This window comes from Callithrix jacchus, chromosome 5, assembly GCF_049354715.1.
Source record: "Callithrix jacchus isolate 240 chromosome 5, calJac240_pri, whole genome shotgun sequence".
Taxonomy (NCBI): Eukaryota; Metazoa; Chordata; class Mammalia; order Primates; family Cebidae; genus Callithrix; species Callithrix jacchus.
In genome coordinates, this window is record NC_133506.1 from 47,384,033 (window position 1) to 47,396,300 (window position 12,268).

Sequence of the window (12,268 nt, forward strand, 5' to 3'; positions counted from 1 at the left end):
CCGAGGCGGAGTTTCGCTCTCCTTACCCAGGCTGGAGTGCAATGGCGCGATCTCGGCTCACGGCAACCTCCGCCTCCTGGGTTCAGGCAATTCTCCTGCCTCAGCCTCCTGAGTAGCTGGGATTACAGGCACGCGCCACCATGCCCAGCTAATTTTTTGTATTTTTAGTAGAGACGGGCTTTCACCATGTTGGCCAGGATGGTCTCGATCTGTTGACCTCGTGATCCACCCACCTCGGCCTCCCAAAGTGCTGGGATTACAGGCTTGAGCCACCGCGCCCGGCCCATCTCTTTCTTGAACTGCACAGTCCCCTCCTCATCAGCTCTGCCTCCACCTCCATGGTCTGTTCTCCACATTCAACCAAAGGGATCCTGTTGACACCTACGTGAGATCTAGTCCCTCTTCTGCTCAAAACCCTCACTTCACTCAGAGCCAAAATCTTGACTGCAACCTACAAGGCCCTGTATCATCTGCCTCATCTCTCAGATGTAATTTCTTGCTGTTCTTACTGATTTTTTTTTTTTTTTTTTTGAGGTGGAGTCTTGTTCTGTAACCCAGGCTAGAATGCATTGTTTGCAAAACATTGCATGGAAAACATTCATTTTTCTGGAACTTCATAAACTTAATAATATCTTGGGCATTTCTCTCCCATCCCCACCTGTAGTTTTGTTTTTTTGTTTTTTTTTTTTGGTCGCTGGTATATGTTTTTTGAGATGGAGTCTCATTCTGTTGCCCAGGTTAGAGTGCAGTGGTGCGATCGCAGCTCACTGCAGCCTCTGCCTCCCAGGCTCAAGTGATTCTCCTGCCTCAGCCTCTCGAGTACAGGGTTACAGGTATGCACCACCATGCCTGGCTAATTTTTGTATTTTTAGTAGAGATGGGGTTTCACCATGTTGGCCAGGCTGGTCTCGAACTCCTGACTTCAAGTGATCCACCTGCCTCGGTCTCCCAAAGTTCTGGCATTACAGGTGGCTATTACTTTTAATGGTGAAAATCAATACGATCTGGCTCTCCACAGAGTAAGTTTGCCAATCCCTGTATAAAATGAATCACTTGACCTCAAAGTGAGCATTGCTGCTCTAGTAGTGGTGTGGGATGGGGTCTGTGGCTCCAAGTCAGATGAAGCTACGGGCTTCGGAACCAATGCTAACTGCCATTCTGCAGGTATGAGTTTAGATATAGGGTTGGGGTAGGCGCTGTGACAGAGACCCACAATAACTGAGGTTTAATTAGAAAGTAATCCATTTCTTTCTCATGTACCAACATCCAGATATAAGCAGTCCAGGGTGGGTATAGCAGCTCCTTTGGTAGGACCCACCTCTACTGTGCTGTCATGCCTGGCATGCTGCCCCATCCCCATGGTCTAAGGGGCCTCTCCTCCACATCCCCATCCAGCCAGCAGAAAAAGGAGACAATACTGGGTGCAGTGGCTCATGCCTGTAATCCCAGCACTTTAGGAGGCCAAGGTGGGTGGATCATGAGGTTAGGAGATCAAGACCATCCTGGCCAACATGGTGAAACCCTGTTTCTACTAAAACTACAAAAATTAGCTGGCTGTGGTGGCGTGCACTTGTAATCCCAGCTACTTGGGAGGAAGAATTGTTTGAACCCAGGAGACAGAGGTTGAAGTGAGCTGAGTCGCACCACTGCACTCTAGCCTGGTGACAGAGCGAGACTCCATCTAAAAAAAAGAAAAAAATAAAATAAAAAAAGAAAGGGGAGACAATGAATGGAAGGCACACCCCTGAAGGATGTGCCTCTGAGGCACACATCACTGTATGCTTATTCCATCGCCTAGGATTTAGTCACAAGGCCACACAGAGGAATTGCACTCTTTGTTCTGGTTGGCCATGTGTCCACGCCTATCACTACACGGAGGTGGAGATGGCCATGGAGGGAGAACCAGCAAGGTCCTTCACATCCTCCTATGGCCTTGATCCATCCAGTGGATAGATTTCTGAGCCCCTCACTTCTCCCACTGCCTCTCTGCTGGGAGCATGACTCCCAGGCTGCAGAAGGACAGGCTGGTGCATTGAGAGTCTTCAGGCTCTGCTTGAATTATAAACACTCTGGTTTTCTGGCAAGAAGGAGATGGGTCTCTGGGCAGAAGTGTCAGAAGACCCTGGCTGCATCTTAACTTCACGGTTTTTGGGTCTGAGACTTTGAACTTGGAAATGAAAAAAACCTCTGAACCTCAGTGAAATGTGGAAAAAAAAAAAAATAAATGATTGGCTGAGCACAGTTGCTCATGTCTGTAATCTTAGCACTTTGGGAGGCTGGGGCAGGTGGATCACCTGAGGTCAGGAGTTTGAGACCAGCCTGGCCATCATGGTGAAACCTTGTCTCTAATAAAAATACAAAAATTAGCCAGGCATGGTGGTGGGTGCCTGTAGTCCCAGTTACTTGGGAGGCTGAGGCAGGAGAATTCCTTGACCCTGGAAGGCAGAGGTTGCAGTGAGCCGGGACTGTTCCACTGCACTCCAGCCTGGGCAACAGAGCGAGACTCCATATTAAAAAAAAAAAAAAATTTCCATAGAGTTGTTTGGAGGACCAAGTTGCGTTACCAAATACATTCTGAAAAGGTTAGAGTTCTCCAAATGATTGTGTGTTTTATCATCTCTACCACCACCACTTTTCTTTTATCTTTATGCATGTATTTGTGTAAGTACAGTGGATCTATGATGAAAATGTATTTATAAAATTTTTTTTTTTTTTTGAGATGGAGTCTCACTCTGTCACCCAGGCTGGAGTGCAGTGGTGTGATCTTGGCTCACTGCAGTTTCCACCTCCTGGGCTCAAGTGATTCTCTTGACTCCAAGTAGCTGGGATTACAGGCGCCCACTACCACGCACAGCTAATTCTTGTTTTTTTTTTGAGATGTAGTCTCACTCTCATGGTGCAGGCTGGAGTGCAGTGGCGCGATCTCAGCTCACTGCTAATTCCATCTCCCAGGTTCAAGTGATTCTCCTTCCTCAGCCTCCCAAGTAGCTGGGATTATAGGCATGTGCTACCATACCTTGCTAATTTTTGTATTTTTAGTAGAGATGGGATTTCACCATGTTGGCCAGGCTGGTCTTGATCTCCTGAGCTCAGGTGATCCACCTGCCTCGGCCTCCCAAAGTGCTGGGATCACAGGTGTGAGCCACCTAATTCTTGCATTTTTAGTAGAGATGGAGTTTTGCCATATTGGCCAGGCTGGTCTCGAACTCATGACCTCAGTGATCTGCCTGCCTCAGCCTCCCAAAGTGCTGGGATTACAGGCATGAGCCACTACACCTTGCCTATTTATAGAAAGTTTATTTGGAGAGAAAGGTATAGTCTTTCTCTAAACATTTACAAAATTACATTCTTTCAAAGAAATGCGAGCAACTTCTGAAGGTACTGGCCAGGGCTCAAGGCTCAGATCTGAGTCTGGGAAGATTCTATGAACAGGTCCTGGTCAGGTTTGGGGGGTGCCATGAGCAGGTCTTCTTGGCAGGAACAATATCTCTCAGAAAGGAACCCACAGAATAGAAATTGAAAGGGCAAAAAGACTTCCTTTTCCAAGAAAGGCCATGATGTCTTCAGGAATAGCATAAATATCCCCTGCAGGTATTATGCCAGAAAAGAACATTAGAGGGGCTCTGAGTTGCTCTGCGCCCACAACAGATCCCCTGCTCCAAATGCTCTCTCTTGTTGCCAGCTCTCCACCCAGGCTCTACCTGGACTGCTCTTCCCTGACTTGTCCTCACCCAGCCCCTTCATCTGAGCCGCAGTGAGTCCTCCAGATAGTGTCCCGGCGAGTCCTGCTGGGGCTGTCGTAGTAAAGGCTCAACAACCTTTAAAGTGAGTTGAAGCCAGGCTCTGTTGTGCCCACCTGTAATCCCAGCACTTTGGGAGTTGAAGACGGGTAGATCACCTGAGGTCAGGAGTTTGAGACCAGCTTGGCCAACATGGTGAAACCCTGTCTCTACTAAAAACACAAAAATTAGTCGGGCACGGTGGTGTACGCCTGTAATCCCAGCTACTTGGGAGGCTGAGGCAGAGGTTGCAGTGAGCCAAGATTGAGCCACTATACTCTGGCCTGGGCAATCGAGTGAGATGCTGTCTCAAAAAAAAAAAGTCAGTTCAAACTTTGAGATTCAACAACTGGGTGACTTGGCTCTTGAGAGTCAATGAATTCGCCCACCCATAGATGCTGATGAGCTTGACCTGAGCTGCCTGAGGGGCTGAGCTGCAGTGAATGCGATGCAGCAAATGGAGCCAGTTTGGCAAAGCAGACCCTCTGGCTACACAGAGTGCGCCCAGGACTCCCTCAACATTCTCCCTTTTATCTACACAGACTCCCACGACAGGTTCTCAGCCCTGGTTGTACTTGGGAATCAGCAGGAAAACTTCTACAAGTTCTGATGCCTGAGCCACACCCACAGATCAATCATATCAGAATCCCCACAGCTGGGAGCTGGGCGTCTGTATTTTAAAGCTTCCCAGGCGATTCCAAAGTCCAGCCAAGACAGACATCAACTGCTCTGGAGACTTTGCCACCCCACAGGCCGAAGGCCCCATCTGCGACCACTTTTCTAAGTTCCAGACTTGCATATTAATTTTCTCAACATCACTATTTCAGTGCCTAAGAGACAGCTCATCTTGTCAGAGTAAAGTGGATTGTCCCTGCCAGGATCCCCAAGCTGTTTCAGGGCAAAAACCGAGCACCTTCTGATTCTTGTTTTGTTTTTTTTTGAGATGGAGACTCACTCTGTCACCCAGGCTGGAGTGCAGTGGTGCAATCTTGGCTCACTACAACCTCCGCCTCCCAGGTTCAAGTGATTCTCCTGCCTCAGCCTCCCCAGTAGCTGAGATTACAGGCATGTGCCACCACGTCTAGCTAATTTTTTGTATTTTTAGTAGAGATAGGGTTTCACCATGTTAGCCAGGATGGTTTTGATCTCCTAACTCATGATCCGCCCACCTTGGCCTCCCAAAGTGCTGGATTACAGGCGTGAGCCGCCAAGCCCAGCTGCTGATTCTTCTCTTTGTCTCACAACCTATAGCCAATTTGTTAGGAATTCTCTTCAGCTTTAATCTCAAAATATATCCCAGTTCTAATCTCTGCTCCCCACCTCCCTTGCTAGCCTTCCTCGAGATTCCCTGTTCCTTTGAATCCTTCTAGTTTGGTCTCTGCCAACAGCTTGTGTAAAATCTATGAAGAGTGACACTCTGGGTTAGGTGTGGCGGCTCACATCTCTAATCCCAGCACTCATTGTTGCTGTTGTTTTCAGACTGAATCTTTTTCTGTCACCCATCTCAGTGGCTCCATCTCGGCCCAACCTCAGTGGCTTCAACCTCTGCCTCCCAGTTTGAAGAGATTCTCCTGCCTCAGCCTCCTGAGTAGCTGAGACTACAGGCGTGTGTCACCATGCCCGGCTAACTTTTTTTTGGTATTTTTAGTAGCGATGAGGTTTAACCATGTTGGTCAGGCTGGTCTTGAACTCCTGACCTCAAGTGATCTGCCTGCCTCAGCCTCCCAAAGTGCTGGAATTACAGCTGTGGGCCACCATGCCTGGCCAATCCCAGTACCTTGGAAGGCTGAGATGGGAAGATTGCTTGAGCCCAGGAGTTGGAGGCTACAGTGAGCCATGATTGTGCCACTGCACTCCAGTCCAGGCAAGAGTGAAATCCTGTTTCCAGAAAACAAATAAAAACCCCCAAAAACTCAGCATGAAAATATGCTCAGCTCATTAGTTATTGGGGAAATTCAACTAAAACCACAAGGAGGGTGGGGTGCAGTGGCTCACGCCTGTAATCCCAGCACTTTGGGAGGCCAAGGCGGGTAGATCACCTGAGGTTGGGAGTTCGAGACCAGCCTGGCCAGCATGGAGAAACTCTGTCTCTACTAAAACTACAAAATCAGGTAGGCATGGTGGTGGGTGCCTCAGCTACTTGGGAGCCTGAGGGAGGAGAGTCGCTTAAACCCAGGAGGTGGAGTTTGCAGCGGGCCGAGATTGCGCCATTGCACCCCAGCCAGGGCAACAAGAGTGAAATGCCGTCTCAAAAAAAAAAAAAAAAATTTAAGAGACATATGATGACTATAAAGAATTATAATGTCACAGATTCGCATTTGCCTGCCACCCTACTGTAGAAAACATTACTATGGAGTTCTTCATATCCTATCTGTCAGCTCCTCTTCCCATACTATCCATATAATGAATTTTACATCTACTATTGACTTTTCTTTTTCTTTTTTTTTTGAGACGAAGTTTCACTCTTGTTACCTAGGCTGGAGTGCAATGGCGCAATCTTGGCTCACCGCAACCTCCGCCTCCTGGGTTCAGGCAATTCTCCTGCCTCAGCCTCCTGAGTAGCTGGGATTACAGGCACGCGCCACCGTGCCCAGCTAATTTTTTGTAATTTTTAGTAGAGACGGGGTTTCACCATGTTGACCAGGATGGTCTCGATCTGTTGACCTCGTGATCCACCCGCCTCGGCCTCCCAAAGTGCTGGGATTACAGGCTTGAGCCACCGCGCCCAGCCTCTTTTTCTTTTTTTTTAAGAGAGTCTCACTCTGTTGCCCAGGCAGGAGTACAGTGGCGCGATATCGGCTAACTGCGACCTCTACCTCCCAGGGTTCAAGCAATTCTCCTGCTCAGCCTCCTGAGTAGCAGGGACTACAAGCACATGCCACCACACCAGGCTAATTTTTTGTATTTTTAGTAGAGACAGGATTTCACCTTGTTAGCCAAGATGGTCTCGATCTCCTGACCTAGTGATCTGCCTACCTCAGCCTCCCAAAGTGCTGGGATTACAGGCATGAGCCACCATGTCCAGCCGACTTTTCTTTATAGAATCACTGTGCATGTATACATGTGATCATGTATACATACTAAGCAATCATTCTCTCTGTTCTTGCACACTTTTTTGGAAACACCACGCATTCTTTTGTACTGAGGGGTTTTGCTTTAATACTATGTGCCTGAGATTCATCCAGAATCACTACTGATTTTCACAGTTTTTTTAATTTATCATGATCACATAATTTTTACCCATTTTCTTGGGAAGGGGCACTTAGGTTGTATCCAGATTTTTGCTGTTACTCACAATGCTGCCAAGAGCATTGTTGTACATGGCTCCTGGGACATGTATGCAAGAAATCTTTAGGGTATTTAAGAGTGAAAGTACATGGTCACAGGGTCTGTCCACCTTCAGCTTTATCTGATATTTCAAAGCTATTTTTTAAGGTGGTTGTAGCCATTACGCTTTTTACCAACAGTGTAAAAGTTTCCTTTTTGTCTTATATTCTTACCAATACTGGGTGCCATTAAATTTATTAATTGTTGCCAATCTAGTGGCTTTAATTTGTATTGTCTCGATTATTGAGGTTAATTATCACATTTATACATTGATTGGGCATTTATCAAAAAATAGAGCTGTGTATTTTTATATGGGAGTGACTGCACAGAAAAAGATCTGAAACTGTGATTCTAAGAAGGGAAGTGGACAAGGAGGGCTGGGACGTGAATATTTTGTTCTGTGTGATCTTGACATTTTTACAACAAAAATTATTTAATATGCTTATAAAACTAATATAAAAATGGCCAGGCATGGTGGCTCATGCCTGTAATCCCAGAACTCTAGGAGGCCCAGGAGGATGGATCACTTAAGGCCAGGAGTTCAAGGCCAGCCTGGCCAACATGACAAAACCCATCTCTACTAAAAATACAAAAAAAAAAAAAAAAAGAAAGAAAGAAAATCAGCTGGGCATGGTGGTGCATACCTGCAGTCCCAGCTACTTGGGAGGCTGAGGCTCACTGGAACCCCTGGGAGGTCAAGGTTGCAGTGAGTCAAAATTGCACCACTGCACTCTAGCTTGGGTGACAGAGTGAGACTCTGTCTCAAAAAAAAAAATTGATATAAAAATTAAGCAACATAGCCAGGTGTGATGGCTCACATCTGTAATCCCAGCATTTTGGGAGTCTGAGGTGGATCACTTGAGGTCAGAAGTTCAAGACCAACTTCACTATGTTTAGTGAAACCCTGTCTCTGCTAAAAATATAAAAAATTAGGTGGGCATGGTGGTGGGCGCCTATAATCCCAGCTACTAGGGAGGCTGAGGCAGGAGAATCACTTGAACCTGGGAGGTAGAGATTGCGGTGAGCTGAGACTATGCCACTGCACTCCAGCCTGGGCAAGAAGAGCGAAACTCGGTCTCAAAATAAACAAACAAACAATTAAAGATATAGATCAGTATGCATAATTGATCTTTTTATTTTTACAAATTATATGTAAACACACCCATACATGCATTGCTTTATGTGTGTGTGTGTGTGTGTGTGTGTGTGTGTGTGTGTGTGTGTAGAAGGCCTGAAATAATTTTCTCAGGGTTTTTAAGGTGGTTTTCTGTTTGGAGATGGAAATGCAGCTGTGTAGTGGTGGTGGTAAAGAGGGTAGGGGTAGTAGGGGGTGGTATATAATTTTTCCCTTTTTATTTTATATACTTTTTAAATTGGATATTTTCTTCAATTTTTAATCCCAAATTCACTAGGTCTGCAATTTAACATTTTTATAGTTATTTTACAAAAATGTTTCTATTTTCTTCATTCTAAATGTCCAAATTTCCTGTGGACTATCATAGGCACAAAAAGCACCCTATCCCCCACCCCCCATTCCCGCCCCCCAAAAAAAGAAAAAAGTAAAACAAGGCTCCATTGACCTAGAACATACCTAACTCTGCCTCAGTTGGTAACTCTGATACGAACAGCACACATCACAAGAACAGGGCCGCCGCTGTGATAGTTGATTAAATTCCCTTTATCATAAACACATACAACAATTACATATCCATAATAATTAGAAATTTAAAAAATTTAGGGCTGCATGCAGTGGCTCATGCCTGTAATCCCAGCACTTTGGGAGGTTGAGGTAGGCTGATCACAAGGTCAGGAGTTCAAGACCAGCCTGGCCAACACGGTGAAACCCCATCTCTACCAAAAAATACAAAACTTAGCCGAGCATGGTGGCGTGTGCCTGTAATCCCAGCTACTCAGGAGGCTGAGGCAGGAGAATTGCTTGAACCTGGGAGGAGAATGTTGTAGTGAGCAGAGATTGCACCACTGAACTCTAGCCTGGGCAATAGAGCAAGACTCTATCTCAATAAATAAATAAATAAAAAGGTAAATCTAAGCAAAAAATAAAGTTTCCTTTATGCTGTTGAGATCTGAAAAGGAAATTATATGCGCAGGCTTCATAATACCTATTATTAATCTCTGTTTATGAGTTTAAAACTATGCTGTCCAATATGTGGCCTGTAGTCATACTTCGCTATTTAAATTTAAATTGACTCAAATTAAATAATATTAAAAATTCAGTTCCTTGGTTACACTGGTCCACTATTTCAAGGGTCCCACAGTTACTTTGGGCTAGTTGCTATTATATTAGATAATGCAGACTGAAAATATTTTTATCAATGTGGAAAGTTCTGATGGACTGTACTGGTTTAAAACCTCATAATATACAGATATTATCCTTGTTCACCACAATGTGAGATTTCTACCACAAGAAGGAATTGCTCTTTTTTTTTTAATTATTTATTATACTTTAAGTTCTGGGGTACATGTGCAGATCATGCAGGCTTGTGACATAGGTATACACGTGCCATGGTGGTGGTTTGCTGCATCCATCACCCCGTCATCTACATTAGGTATTTCTTCTAATGCTATCCCTCCCCAACACCCCACCCCCTGCTATTCCTCCCCTAACCCCCCACTCCCCACACCTCAGTGTGTGATGTTCCCCTCCCTGTGTCCATGTGTTCTCATTGTTCAAACACCCACTTATGGTGAGAACATGCAGTGTTATGTTTTCTGTTCTTGTGTCAGTTTGCCGAGAATGATGGTTTCCAGTTTCATCCATGTCCCTGCAAAGGACATGAACTTATCCTTTTTTATGACTGCATAGTATTCCATGGTGTATATGTGCCACATTTTCTTTATCCAGTCTATCATTGATGGGCATTTGGGTTGGTTCCGTGTCTTTGCTGTTGTGAACAGTGCCACAATAAACACGTGTGCATATCTTTATCATAGAATGATTTCTAATCCTTTGGGTATATACCCAGTAATGGGATTGCTGGGTCAAATGGTATTTCTATTTCTAGATCCTGGAAGAATCGCCACACTGTCTTCCACAATAGTTGAATTAATTTACACTCCCACCAACAGGGCAAAATCGTTCCTATTTTTCCGTATCCTCTCCAGCATCTGTCTCCTGTTTTTTTTTAAATTGAGACAGGATCTCACTCTGTGGCCCAGGCTGGAGTGTAGTGGCACAATCATAGCTCATTGCAGCCTCGACATCCAGGGCTCAAGCCATCCTCCCACCTCAGCCTCACAAGTAGTTGGGATTGCAGTTGCCTGCCACCACACCCAGCTAATTTTATTTCATTTTTGCAGAAATGGGATCTTACTATGTTGCCTAGGCTGGTATAGAACTCCTGGGCTCAAGTGATCCTCCTGCCTCGGCCTCCCAAAATGCTGGGATTACAGGTATGAGCCACTAGTCCCTGGGACACTCTTGTATTTTAAGTACTCAGAGACACCCAGGGAAGGTAACTGAGTGGGTAACTCCACCACTTGAGAGAGTGCCTAGTGTGTGATTCTGAGCTCATCACTCCAGGGACCCATCACTGAATTCCAGCTGCATCTCTCCCCCATTTAAATCACCCCCTGTGGATCTTATTAAGTATTCTCCCGTTCTGGTCAAACTGGTTTATGAAACTACTATTTGAGAAGTCCAGTCTTGCAGGCCGACGGGACCCTGCCTTTGTGTGGCCGTATTAGGTTATTTATGGTGGCTGGAGCTGATTCTCCCAGAAGATGAAAGGTTTGGTGGTAAAGGAAAGCAGAAGCTTGGGGAGCAGGTTTCTCCTTATAGCAATGACTCTCCAGATAGGATAAATCACCCGGGACCATTAAACCTTCAAGAAGAGTGCTCATAAACCTCCGCTCGAAACTCACAAAGCATTTTCTCTCCTGGAACAGCCCATGTGGAGAGGGACCCGCCTCTTTTTCCAAACCACCAGCCAGTCACAGTTTAACCCTGCTGCCATCTCTGCCCGGGACACCGAAGCAGAAAATCACTTTCAAAGTCATCCTTTCAGGTGGCCAACTGTCCCTGTTTGCCTCAGACGAAAGGGTTTCCTGGACAGGAGATCAGGAAAGTCCCAAGCAAACCTAGACAACTTGGTCACTCTATTTCCTCAGTACCTTGGGGACAAGCACTGCCTGTGACCCAATAGGACAAAAACCTCTGTTCATATTTAGCTCCCATTTATGAGGTTCTGCAATGTGCCAAGTGCTGGGCAAAGACAGTGCTTTACCTGACTTGTCTCCTTTCATCTTTTTTTTTTTTTTTTTTTGAGACGGAGTTTCGCTCTTGTTACCCAGGCTGGAGTGCAATGGTGCGATCTCGGCTCACCGCAACCTCCGCCTCCTGGGTTCAGGCAATTCTCCTGCCTCAGCCTCCTGAGTAGCTGGGATTACAGGCATGGGACACCATGCCCCACTAATTTTGGTTTTTTTTTTTTTTGTATTTTTAGTAGAGACGGGGTTTCACCATGTTGACCAGGATGGTCTCGATCTCTTGACCTCGTGATCCACCCGCCTCGGCCTCCCAAAGTGCTGGGATTACAGGCTTGAGCCCCCACGCCTGGCCCATCTTTTTTTTTTTTTTTTTTTTTTGAGATGGAGTCTCCCTCTGTCACTAGGACTGGAGTGCAGTGGCTCCATCTCAGCTTACCGCAATCTCTGCCTCCTGGGTTCAAGTGATTTTCTCCTGCCTCAGCCTCCCAAGTAGCTGGGACTATACGCATGTGCCACCATGCCCAGCTAAGTTTTGTATTTTTAGTAGAGACAGGGTTTCACTATGTTGGCCAGGATGGTTTCAATCTCTTGACCTTATGATCCACCTACTGTGGACTTCCAAAGTGCTGGGATTACAGGTGTGAGCCACCGCGCCTGTCCTGTCTCCTTTCATCTTAACAATCAAATGAGTTTGGTGTTATTATTATCCCCATTTGGCAGGTGAGGAAACTGAGGCTCAGAAAGCTGAAGTGACTTGCCCAAGGTCACATGTTAAATGGTGTTTGTGTCTCCACAGCTCATGCTCTGAACTGCACTTCTAGTTCTTCCTCATCTTTCTTTTTTTTTTTGGAGATGGAGTCTCACTCTTTTGCCCGGGCTGGAGTGCAGTGGGGTGATCTGGGCTCCCGGGTGCAAGCAATTCTCATGCCTCAGCC